The sequence below is a fragment of the Telopea speciosissima genome, chromosome 11 (genome assembly GCF_018873765.1).
Source record: "Telopea speciosissima isolate NSW1024214 ecotype Mountain lineage chromosome 11, Tspe_v1, whole genome shotgun sequence".
Taxonomy (NCBI): Eukaryota; Viridiplantae; Streptophyta; class Magnoliopsida; order Proteales; family Proteaceae; genus Telopea; species Telopea speciosissima.
The window spans coordinates 42789485-42803325 of record NC_057926.1 but is presented as its reverse complement, the minus strand read 5'-3'; positions in this window follow the sequence as shown (position 1 = coordinate 42803325).

The window sequence follows — 13841 nt, the reverse complement described above, 5'->3', positions numbered from 1 at the left end:
GCCTGCATTGGTGGGTGAAGCACTGGCTGTCAGGTTGGCCCTTTGCTTGGCAAAAAGAGCAGGCTTGTCTCATGTGAGGATCCTTTCAGATTGCCAAGTGTTGGTTAGGTGCCTCTCGTCTGCTTCTTTGGTGCCTCCTCGAGAAATTGCTACTGTCGTTAAGGATATTCTCTTGTTAAAGAATGAGTTTGTTTCTTGTAGTTTCCGCCATGTAATTAGGTCAGAAAATGTGATTGCCCATTCTATTGCTAAGTGGGCTATCAGTTTCCCTAGACAGGGTTTTTGGTTGTCCTCCTTTCCGGAGGATCTTTTGAGAACTGTACAGCAGTTTCTGCCCCTTGTGGCTTTCATCGATCCCCCCCTTCCCCCTCCCTGAGGGGGTTTTGGAGACTTTTGCACCAAAAAACATAAAAAAAGTGAACCTTGTATGATAGCAGTATTTATTATTCTATCTGATTCATTTCAATATTTTAATTTATTAAGTTAAGGAATCTCATTGCCTGGCCTATACTCCATTCAACTTCAACTTGCTTGAGGGGAGGATGATATGTTTGACTTTAGCATGTTGATTTGTGCAATTATGAACATGGTCAGCACTAACATGTGAATTCAAATTGTTAGTAAAGATAGAGGGGGGCAGTTTTCCTTCACCCATGGTCAATCCCTTGACTGAGGGGTTCAGATGGAATGCGAAGAGTATCAGGGAGTAATAGGAGTATTATCGACTTCATCTTATAGGGGAACAGAGTATTTATGATCCTAGATGAGTATATTTTTCCTTCACCCTCAGTGTAGGAAAACTTTCTCCAAGATAGATTACATGATACTTAACTAAAGAAAATATAAATTAATAACTTGATTGGTTCCATTTTATGATCTAGTCCGTGTTTTGTAAGAATTGGTGTTATTTAATGAATCATCTTGTCTTGATTAAGAGATCTCTACTTGAATTGGTTGCATGGTCTCTACACAAGCGTTTGGGCCAATGGATGAGCACACTTAGGTATCTATCCAGGGGTAGAGGCGTCATCTCACGGTACCCTATGAGAGGGCATAGGAAACACCACCAAGTAGAAATCTTTTTCCCTAAACCCAATTTCCAACAAAGAGATGTTAAAGCATTCATGGCAGAGAAAAATATTGAGGGTGGAGGATCACTTTCCTTCATTAGGGCCCATCATGTTACCTCAAGACATTGCAGCCCATCTCCGACTACCGTAGCTTTTCTCTTGCGAGTTCCTTGTCTCCAATAGTACAATGAACCAAAACTCACGGGGTTGCTCTCTGGCTTTACAGTCTATCACCAATAGTTACAACAATTGATGGTGTTTCTCATAATGCACACACAAAGGCTGCATTTGGTATGCATTCTAGGAATGTATTCTAGGTCGATTTTGCGTTCTTGGATGAAAATAGTTGTTTTTATCATCCAAGAATGCGAATTGACTTAGAATGCATACCAAACACAGCATAAGAGCCAGAACTCATTCTAACCTTTATTTTTAATAAACCATTGTAACTTCCCTACCATCAAAGGAAAGTACATGTCTTGAGCTCCATTTGATATATGGTCATACTTCAAATGCTAGGTTTTTTTTTAACATTCAAAATGAAACTTCTAACGTATGAATTATGGCAATACATGTCCAATATGTAGACCACTTCCTTCCATATATTATAATGACCTATCATTTCCATAACGAACCTTTATGTGGTCAACATGAAGAATAGTTACTTCAACCAATATGAAACGCTCAAACTAAAAATAATAATAATAATAATAACAACAACAATGATGATGACGACCAACATGAGAAGCCCAAAATAATAATAATAATAACAACAACGATGATGATGTTGATGACGGCGACATTGAATTTGAAGATTGCACAAACACAAACTACACTCCAATACCATGTACTTTAGCTTCTTTGGAAAGATAATTGAACTTAGTAAAGAAATAGTTCATATATAAAAGGGAAAGGTTTTTCCTCAAACAATCCACCCAAGGATGCCTCCTTATACAGTCCACATATTTGCTAAGTGGAAGGGTGATTTGGCCAAAGACCAAATTTCGGAGCAAAGTTCTATCATTTTATCCTACATGTATTTGCATTTTCCTTTTGTACTTTTAGTGATTTTGTTTTTCCTAAGGAAAAAGTTTTTATAGTTTAGCAGGTCTAGATAGTAATGGTATTGACAAAAATATTTTTCCACGATTTGAATAGAACTGAAATCCTATGAACAAGTAAACCCTCAAAATCCCTTGCTCAACAAGTCAAGTTTCAGTTGAAATGGAGTTGCACACACATATATGATTTAATCTAAGGGTTGTTTTGATATGATTTCTATTTTAATTTCATCGGGTAATAAATTGAAATCATGGTTTTTGGTATGATTTTTTTATCTTATTTATGAAAATTTGAAATCAATTTCATCTAAAATAGTGAAATAGCTAAGGACTTGTTTCAATATTTAAATTGAAATCAATTTCAAGTCTAGTTTGCGCTCCACTTTAATGAGCATGTTAATAACATGGGTAAATGTGTCATTTGACAAGTTTAAAAAAGAAAATCATTATATTTCACTGCCACCATCACTAGCCTGTCTCAAAGAAATATAGAGAATCTATTCTTAGAATTAGAACTACCAAATGGAGGATTTCTTATTCCTAAAATATTTCAGATTGTTGCAACTAAAACAATTTCAATTTCTTAACCAAGAATCTATTTATTGATTATTTCATGAAATCAATCCGAAACTGAAATCGAAAGTATACCAAATCAACGCAAAGTCTAGAGCTTAACATGTGACAAGTCTAGGACAGTTCCTTGATATCCATTTGGTCGAAATCTAGAAGGATTTGTTTTTGAAACCTTCGACATTTAAATGGATTTTCAAAGCATTACTTTCCCATGTACAATGCCAATTCAATTTGGGTGAACTTGACTTGTAGCCAACCATGTGGAAGATATAGAGCCATATATAGGAAGGGTTCCTATGGGTGGCCCTTCCTATGGGTGGGCTGTCAAATATGGTTGACCCTTATGTTCAAAGGTTTTGGACATTCACATTGAATGGTGGGTACCACCTTGCCCACAATGGACCCCTTACCTACCTTCCTATAATGACAACTATATCTTTCACATAGCGTGCAGTTTGGCTAAAGGTCAAATTTAATGAACTTGTAGTACATGTCATTATCCAAGCAGTTGTTAAATTTCATGTAATATTTTTTTCATGTATTGTAATGCTATAAAAAAAAATTTTGAAAAATTAAAAATATTTTATGATTAATTTAATTATGAGGACCATCTGAAAATGAATGGTACAACTGTAACCAAATATGGTAACCAAATTTGATATGTGTACTATCTATAGGTTTTATTTGGTTGCAAGGAAAATTAAAGGGAAGGGAGTGAAGTTTTCAAACCTAAAAAAGAATTTTTTGTAATTACTATCCCAAATGTTTAGGGTATTACTAATATCCGGAGGTATTATTTGGTCAAGGACCCGTCCTTCAAAAAAAGGGGGTTGGTCAAGTTGACTAAGGAGTGAATTTTGGAATCGACTACTCTTCTCCGACAACTCAATGAGTATATCGCGAAAAAGGGTTCAGAAACCCGCACCAAGAATACATGTATTGGGGATTGTAATAGTACCTTTACCTGGACTTAACTTTGTTGTTAGGTGGATTAATTAATATAAATGAACCTCATGCGTATAGATTTATGGTTGTGTTGCATTTGCATGTATGGTTTATGTTTCATTCACGGGCTCGGTGGAGCTCACACTCGTAGAATCTTTCTTTTAGGTGATTTTACAGGTATTGGTTTACTTTTGGGCAATGACGTTGTCGATGGAACTATAGATTGTCTTCATCTTGTTGTTTAGCGATGATTTTGTGATTATTTGAGTTTCTTTCTTTTAAGAAATGTAATTATCAGAATATTATACTTTTGAACATAAATAGTGATGTATATGATATAACATAGGTATTTAGGAATTTACTATAAATAATATAAATCATCAATGGGTAGTTCAAGTCTTCCATTGCAGTCTAATATATATTTATTATCTTTCTCCCCACATTATGTGGTTTGTGATATGTAAGTATTGCTTTTGGATTTTGAAGGATTGACGGATATCGTAGGATATCTGGGTCACTAGCCGAATCCTCCCAGGGAGTGGTTTGGGACATGACAGTATTTCTGCCATGTTTGAACCATTGACTCGAAATCCTTTGTTGTTTGATTTACTTTGCATCCAAATCACTTGAATTTAAAAAATTAAATAAAAATCATATTTAAGAAGTATTATTACTAAATATAGTAACAAATTTAAATTGTTTAATTTATACCTTAGTAGGTGAAGCAATGGCGATCGGAAGCCATATGTTGGAAGCGATCTCGGATTGTATCAAAGATTTACTGGTGACATCGGACTGTCGTAAACTTATACTAGTTGGGTTCAATGACAAACAAATCTTTGGTGGCCTGACCGATAATAGAGGACTTTATCCATTTGCCAACATACTTTGTTCCTGATCTTTTTCTGTATTTGTTGGGAGACCAATAAGATTGTTGACTCCTTAACAAGGAAGGACATGTCAATAATGTGTACGACAACATGACCGAATTCTACTCCATGGATAGAGGAGCCATGTCTTACCAAAAAACAAAAGATAGAGGAGCCATGTATCCCCACAATTATACGTTCTTCATGTTTTACTGAATTTTAGATTTGAAGACTTCACTTTCTTTTCCTTTAATTTCCTTTACAACCAAATGAGCCTGAGAAATTTCTCTATCTATTCAATGGTAAAGGTTAAAATGTTAGATCATTCAATATATTTGTTAGATGAAAGGGTAGACAAATATGAACCCATTTTCTTTCATATTATGGGTTTCTTATAACTAAGTTTGGTTACAATTAAAGAAATTCCTTTTGTTAAATATTTTTTTATAGTGGGAATGGAGGGATTCAATATAGAAAAAGTGGTAGGGTGCATACGTGAGAAGCACAATCTATTTTTATTTGAAAAGATATAACCCTGCATTGTTTTCACATTATTTAATGAGACATTGAAGCCGGTGGCCCCCCCCATGCGTTGGAACCTTTATCTAGGGAGATGCCCTTGACACGTGGTGTTATAGGTTCACTGATATTAAAAATCATTAGGAAAAAAGAATTCTGTCAGAGAATGTGCCCTTTGTGTGTTCAGACAGAGAGGGGGCAAAATGATCGTCTCATCATGACATTATAAATGCTTCCATGCGCTCTCATTGGCCCCACACTGGTGCAGGGACCAGTTCCTAGACAGAAAATACGAATCGTTATCACCTCCAATTCCTGCCCGCTCCAATCCCTCACATAGGAGCAGAAATGACCTCCTTATCCACTACCCAAACACACTGCCTAAGGTGGGGTAGGGTGGTCATTTCTGCTCCTATGTGAGGGATTGGAGGGAATCGGAGGGGGCAGCGAATTGGAGGTGATAAAAATTCCAGAAAACGCATTCCCAAATCATAAAATTAGAGAGACGATTGACGTGGGCTGGGCCGGTCTAAAGCCCAAACAGTTGAACCCTTAAGTTAGTGTAATTCTTTTTTTACCCGTCCAAGGTCAGATATTTAAGGGCTGGGTTAGGGTTGGCAGATAATCTACATACCCAGCCATCCATAAATTAGCAGTGGCCACATTTAAGGGTTTCAAACGGGACGGTTTTGGGTAATCAGTATGGTACATTATTAGTTTCGGTCTCAAAGGGAACCAATCCTAGAACCGTCTTCTTTATTAAACAATCCCAAAACTAGAATTTGGTCTTGTTTAACAAAGCGATGATCCATTTTCGATTCCTTAACAGTTTTGGGTACTCAAAGTCTCAAATACTCAAATACTCAAATAAATCAAGTATTCCTAGTATATAAATAGAGAGAGAGTTCTCTATGGGGAGTGTGGCCCCTGGGCATGCACGGGGGCCAATGGAAGCGCACGCGAAATATCCTAGAAACCATCCCCCCCCCCCTCCCCTCTCTTAAGGCCATGTATTGTCTACCTAGCCTTAATCCTACTCACTTACATCCTTATTCAGAGATCAATCTTTGCTATTGTATAATTTGTCACTGGGGTCATGATAAGGGCAACAACCATCTCATTTGTTGAGCTCACAAGGTTGTTGGAATGGCATGGATGGTTCCTTTCGATAGATTACTGTACACTAAGCACATTGATCAAACTTCAATATGGATTAAGTTCCTTGAAATTCTTACCAAAAAATAAAAAGTTCCTTGAAATAGTTGGATTTTGATTAAATTACAAAAATGTCATTTATTGTACCAAAATATGATCAAATTTATATTTAAGGCAATATTTATCCAAATGTTTTTTTCTTTTCTTTTCTTAAGTCACATTAGGTAGAAACTAAAAAATAAAATAAAATAAATTACACGTCACCCTCTAATTTTCAAACAAAACTCAAATCACCCCCGAATTTTTATCCTCTCAGTTACATTGTCCGTACTTGACGTCAAGTACATCTAATAGAGAGAGATGGACTCCACATGAACCCCATCTCGGGCAGTGTGTTCAGACAAGGGTAGAATAGTCATTTCTACCTCCTCTATTAGTTGTACTTAACGTCAAGTACGGACAGTGTAATTGAGAGGATATAGATCCCCTGATGTCAGAGACGATGGCAGAAATCTCTGACGACGGTCTATTACCAGAATTTGATAAACAATAAATCAAAACTTGGCAATCACATTTCACAAAACACGACTAAGATCAACTTTGACCGCCGGCTTAAGTCCAAAGGCAGAACTGGAGAACAAACCGTCACTGGCCACCATAGCAAACTGCCAACAAGCATTAAGGCAAAGCAACAAACGCCCTTGACCTTGAGTGTTGTGTGTGAAAAGGCAAAGAGAATCCCAATATAATCTGAATTTGTTGACTACAGAAATCCTTATCTCTTTGTTTCCGCATGCTAACAAATAAATCCATTCCATTCCTTCTTGGACAAAACTACATCCCTTATTTTTTGGACCATGACAACAAACTCCTTTGCTGTAATAGGGTTGGTTATCAGTCCACCTCAACTTTTTTTTTTTTTTTTTTATTACAAGAAAGACCTGCTGTCCTCTCTTGGCTGTCCACGAATAAAGAAGTTCATGCCCAAAAAATCTAACAAGTTGGTGCTAACTCTCTATAACTCAACTTCTCTTATTTCATATTTCTTGGAAAGTTTCAAAAATGTTTTTTTTTTCTTGATGCCTTACTTTTGTCCTCCCCATGGGTGTTTTTGTTTTGGTGTAAAATTCTCCGCATTGGAGGTGCAGGTGCGCCCAGACACATGGAGAATGGGCGAAATGACTGGCTTATCCCCCTAATGACCCAAACCCTGTCCTATCCTGCCTCATGTGTCTGGTCGCACCGGCACCCAAATGCGCTCCCAGACTAAGAACGTATGCCCTTTTGTTTTTGAGCTTTAATCCCACATTGCTTGGATGGGGTTCTAATGTTCTATAGGGTTGTAAGCCCTTTAAAGGAGAGACTCCTTTCACCCATGTGTCGCGAGTCTGAGATGCTTTTTCACATGTAAGTCGAACCGGGGGATGAGTGAGGGTTTATGGGTTGGGCCTTTCTTTTTATTTGACATATCATTTTTAACATGGGCTTGGGGTTCTCTCCATGGCACCAGTACCGAAGATCTCTTTGTTCACCGTGATGATTCCAAGGCTCACAAAGAACGATGGTACACCTTCATGACCACCATGTGCTCCTACAACCATGTTGATCCTGCAACCCTACCAGCTTGCCTTCTCAGCAGCACCCGTACAGCTTGGGACGTCAACGATGAATTACAGCACCCAGTCATTCAGCGAATCATGAGCGAACACCTGGAGTTCGAAGTGGATAATGCATTGGACATGTTCATCCCTTACACCAGTGACACCGATTTCGACATAGACTAGTGCTTGTCTTGTCTTTTCTTATTTTGTCCTGTATTTGTATTTGTCATCAGGTTTGGTTTGTAAAGTAACTGTGGTTTATCTTAAAGTCTTAAAGTAACTGTGGTTTGTCTTAAAGTCTTAAAGTAACTGTGGTTTGTCCTAAGGTCTTAAAGTAACCTTGGTTAGTAACCTTGGTTTGGTTTGTTTGTATTTACAAGTTTTTCTATTTAAGCAGCTCGTCTGCTCTGTTTGTAATCAAGTTCCGCAATCGCAATGAATACTCTGAACATGGTATCAAAGCCTTGTGAGTAATCCCTTTTGCCTTCTGTTCGACGGAGCTCTGCTCCTTGGCTTCTTATCTATGATGATGATGATTTCTACTTATGTGGCCTAAGTATGCTCTGCAGTTGCCGTCTTCAATGGATCCTCTGCATCAGAAATAGGTGTGTATGGTGTACGGTGGTCTTCTCCGACCAGATTGGTAACGTCCCTTGAGTAAGGTGTGGGTCTGCAGACAGAGATCGCTCTAAATCCCGGCACACTCGGGTTACCTCCGGTCTGGTCTGAAAAGGACACTATTCATCATGCACTACGTTTACTGTTCCCATCTCATGCCAGATAATAGTCCGGTGCATCTCTGAAGGACAGAAGACATCCCTCCTGCAATTATGAGTTTACAACCTCCTACTGCTCCAGTGACTCTTAAATCTTCCCATGCCTCTAAGGTAGACTATTTATATGAACTCAATTATACCCCGGCTGAACAACAAATTCACCCAACCAACTTCCCCATCATAAACCCTTATGATGTTTTCCCCCAAACTTCTACCTCGGTCACCAGGAAGATCAGGACAATCATATCTCCTAAAAAGACTCAAGGTCTAAAGGAGTACGTCCAGGCTCCTCCTTTTTCTCAGAACCAGGTTACTGCTAGTGGCAAAGAGCAGTATTTCCCTGTGAACATCAGTTCTGAGCTGATCCGGCAATGGATCCAGTTAGGTTACACCCATCTCCATCTTGGTGCCGTCAAAATAGCCGTTACCTTCCACGGTCGTAAAGGTCTCCCAGTAGCCATGCGCCTTAATCTTTTGGACACCAGGTTCCGGAATTTCCCGCATGCGACTATCACGGACGTTCAGACCACTCTGAACGATGGCACTATTTTCTACACGGTGTATCCCAACTACAACATTTCTCTGCAAGATCCGAACCTGCCTGATGCTTGGCAGTTTTTGATCCAGTTGACAGGTGCGCCTCAGAAAGAGTCAGCAATAGCAGCCACTCTTCACTATCAGGTCTGCTACAGACTCCAAAATCATGCCATGAACCTTAATACTGGTTTCTCCAGTAATGATGCAGCCCTGTTCGTTCAGATTGGAGAGGACCGAATCCCTACTATCACTATGTCCCTCGCCAGATCGACAGAGCAGCCCTGCTCAAACTCATTCCTGAGTCATAGATCACGGCTTACGAGTCTACTCATAACATCCCAGCTGCTACTCCACCTCTGACGGCTACAAACCCTGTTTACAAGCCTCTTGAAGATGGCCGCACACTTGTCACATATCCAAAGCCTGCAGACATGTGCTCAATGATCCCTACGGTAATGCCTATGATCCGACCTTCTCTCTCCATGGCACCAGTACCGAAGAGCAGAGAGGGATAGAAGCCATTGAGGTATGGGAGCAAAGAGACGGAGAAAACGGGCTAGACACTGGGGTCTTTGGAGACGGAAGTAAACAGTGCCAATAGGATTAGAGAAGATGGTGGAGACTGTACTCAGATAGTGATAGAGAGTATGACGGTTGAAAGTGAGAGCAACTGTGTGAACAGCAAGAAGGTGCCAGAAGAACACGACATATTCTTTATCGAAGAGGGCCGGGTTGATGGTGAAAGGAGTAAGGAAAGGGAAATCTGGGTGACAGACCACCCAATCAAACTGAAGGCCATTATTATGGACCATAGAGATAAGAACGGATTGGTAGGTAGAGATGCTATTGGTCCTGAGGGTACGAAGAGAAATATTACTGAAGAGGGATGCTGGGAGAGCTGGTAAGAGGTCAAGGAGTGGGTCAGGTGGGTCAGGTTGTGGTGGAGCTAAAGAAGATGAGGAAGCTCCAGGGGTAAGGGGCATGCAAAGGGTAGGGATGGAAGAAGATAATGGTAAATTCTTCCTGGTCCGAGAGAGGAAATCTGCAAGGATATTATTTTTGCCTTTGATGTGACGAATCGTGAAAGACCATTGGGAGAACCACTGTGCCCATCGTAGTAATGCGAGATTCGAGGAGCCGCTCTTGAACGTAACATCTTTGGGAAGCGGTCATATCCATCTCGATCTGGAATGTATGGCCAATAAGGAAGAAGCTGGAATTTCTCAATTCCACGACGGACTGCAAGAATCTCTTTAAATGTGGAGTGGTAGTGTTGTTCGGCTGGTTTGAACATGCCACTACGGTATCCGCATACACGTCGTAACTTGTCTGGAGATTCTTCAAGTAGAACTGCACCCCATTGGGTATCACTGGCATCAGACTGTAGAATACGAAGTCCTGTTGATGGGATCTGTAGGGTTGGTAATGACTGGGCCAGGGCTTTCAGATCTTTGACTGCCTGGGTATGAACAAAGGACCAGGGTGGCGCATCCTTTCGGAGGAGTCGGTGAAGATGATGCGTGAACCGGACCTGGTGTGGTAAGAACTCGGTCATATAATTGATGATGCTGAGGAACTGCTGCAACTCTTGCAGAGTGAAGGGGCCTTCTGAGAAGTCGAGGAGGGAGCGACCAATATGTGGCTGTAGCTGGAATTGTCCTTTAGATATAGTAACACCGAGAAAGTCAATAGTTTTGACTGCAACTTCCATCTTTGTGGGTGAGAGCATTATACCATAGGCTATGGTGATGTCTAAGAGCTGCTGAAGTAGAAGAGCATGATCTTCTTCTGTACTGGAGAAGAGGAGTATGTCGTCTATATAGATCAAAGCATGTTCTTGAATGGGAGCATAAACCTGTAGCATAGCCTGTTGGAACAGGGAAGGAGCCACCTTGAGACCAAAGGGGAGAACTGTCCACTGGAAGTGTCCACCGGGAATACAGAATCCGGTTTTGGACCTGTCATCTGGATGAATTCCGAGCTACCAAAATCCTGCTTTGAGATCAAACTTGCTGAATATCTTCGCCTGGGAGAGTTGAAGTAGAAGGGCAGGCCTTGTAGGTAATGGGAATTTGTCGTCAGCCAGAAATGCATTGAGGGGCTGATAATTGATCACAAGTCTGAGTTTGCCACGCTTCTGTTCAGCTCTTTTGTTCACATAGAAGGCTTCACAAGCCCAAGGGGAAGATGTCTTCTCGATAAGCCCTTGTGCTTCTAGCAGGGTAACTTCTTGTCGTGCACTGGTGAGATGTTCAGGCTTCATACCAGAGTGACTGGCTTTGGTAGGATTTGCATCCTCATTCTTTTTGAAAGGGAGCCGGATGAAGAACTTCTGGTTCTACCAGAGGGGATGATCACACTTGGTAAGGAAGTCTGCATGATTCTCAGCACCACATCGGAGGAACAATTGTGCTTTAATATCTGCAATAGGAGTGATTAGTAGCAAATTAGGAACAGTTGTCCAAGGGATGAAATGCTTCTTGTGGCTGAGACCATGTATACTCCATCGGAGGTGGGGTAGTTGGCAAAGGATGTCAAAACCAATAAGGGCATCACGACCGGGAAGAGAGGATCCTAGGACTGTATGACATAAGGTAAGAGAGGGAAATATTTGGAAACGGATAGGGTGTTTGGAGATGAGGTTGACCGAAAAGGTTTGACCATCGGCTGCAGTGAAGAACTGCTTATGAGGTTTCCAACAGTCAGAAGGAAGGATATGGGGAGCTAATATGGTTGTGGAACAACCTGTATCAAAGTAACCAATAACTTTGATAGGACGGGCCCATATGGTAGGAGATATGGAGAGGCTAGCTTGAGGAAGTGGGGTCTTGGTGATGGTAAAAACTGGTGACTTAGAAGGGTTAGGAGGGGATAAAGGAGAGGCTATCGGGTAGATGGGGTCAAATCCATCGGACTCGGGGTCGAGTGTAGAAGAGGTATCCAAGGCTTCTCCTTCTTCTTCTCCTTCTTCTTCCCAATTTTCAAGGACAAATAGTAAGTCCGGGGAGAAGTCATCATCTACAGAGTAGAGGGATTCAACATCTGCATCTGGATCATCAGTGATGGAAAAGGGGGCAAGCATATGCATTAGTTTGGCTTGCTTAACTTTGTCAGGGCAATTGCGAGCAAAGTGGTCAATTTTTCCACATGCATAGCATTTTGTAGAGGTCTTCTGCCGAAATTTCTTACGTTTGAAGAACTTATAGGGCTGCTGCTGAGACCTATGTTGATGCTGATGCTTACGTTTGAACCGATAAGATCTGTGATTTCCATCTTTCCTGGGGATCCTTTCTGGCCGGGAACTGATCTTGGAGAAGTGGGACTTCTTCTTGGATGGACAAGAACAGTTTTTGTCTTTGCACTTGATCTTAAGATGAGATGTGTCACACGCATCAATGAGTCTATGCGTGGTCTTTTCCCATTGCTTGAAGAAGACTTGCTGATCACACAACTTCTGCAGAGCACTAAGGATCTCTTGATAAAGACGACCGATAGGAGCTTGGTCAATTTGGAGACCAAAATGGTGCAAGGATTTTATGGCCTCTTTGCCCAAAGGCTCAGGGAAAGAATTGAGGAACACTTGCTTCATATTTGGGTCATCCAATCCTCCAAGGATGTAAAATTGGTCCAACATCCGTGTATAGTGCTTAGCAAGATCATTCTTCTGAAATGAGCAACACTTCATCTGGAAGTACTCTTCTCGGGCCTTGAGTCTGTTGTTCTCAATGGGTCCAATCATCTCATTGTACAATTGTGCGATGAAGACATCAATAGGAATCTGAGTCCACTGGAGTTGCCGATAACCACCAAGGGCCATAAACCATTCTCTGAGGGTTCCATGGGTACGGGCCAAGAACTTGGTAATAACAGTACCGTCTATGGCTCCAGCAACTAACATTTCTGCAGTGAGCCAAGCATGAAACTCCGAAATCCGCTCAGGCCATTTATGAAAAGGGAGACCATCAAAGGTGAATAGTTACTTGGGGTCCTGATTGGCAAAAGGACTAGGATTCGGTGCCTGAAGGGGGATATGAGGAGCTGCAGGGGCGGCTCTGGGATGGTGCTGCTGTGGTGCAGTGTCAACTTCACTGTCGCTGCTGTGAACAATGGGTTCAGTTGGAGCCTGGGAGGCATCTGGTGCCGGGGGATGGGTTTGGTAGGCAGGTAGAGGACTCTGAGTAGTGGACGAGTCCGTGTCCGAAAAGGAGGTAACAGAGGCAACTTTGGCTATGGACAATACAGGTATGGTCTTCGGTGGAGTTAAGGTTAACTGAGTGAGGAATGTACTGAGGGTGTTATTCTTTGGGAGAGGAATAACAGGACAGGCGGAATCAGGGATATCTGGTTTTGATCTGGGAGGAACCCAAGGAACAAAACTAGGGGGTCCTGTATGTTGGTCAGGTAAAGGCTGGAAAGTAGGTTGAACCATGGGTTTTTGCAGGGAAATGGGAGTAGGCTGGAAAACAGGTTGGGAAGAGACAGGGTAAGATGTATGGGATCTGGCTTTCAGAGAAGCGAGATGTCTCTGTTGATCCTATAACTCCTTAAACATCGCAGTGGGAAAACTATGTGGAGCTGAATACTCATGGTAAACTGGGGTTGTGAATGATTCAGGGAAGAGAGTAGGGCTGGATGGAAATGGTTGAGTTTGGGCCATCCTGAGCTGTTCTTCCAACAGTTTCTTTTCCTTTTCTCGGCCAGAGATGAGAAAGGATGCATAAGAGGAGTCCTTCAC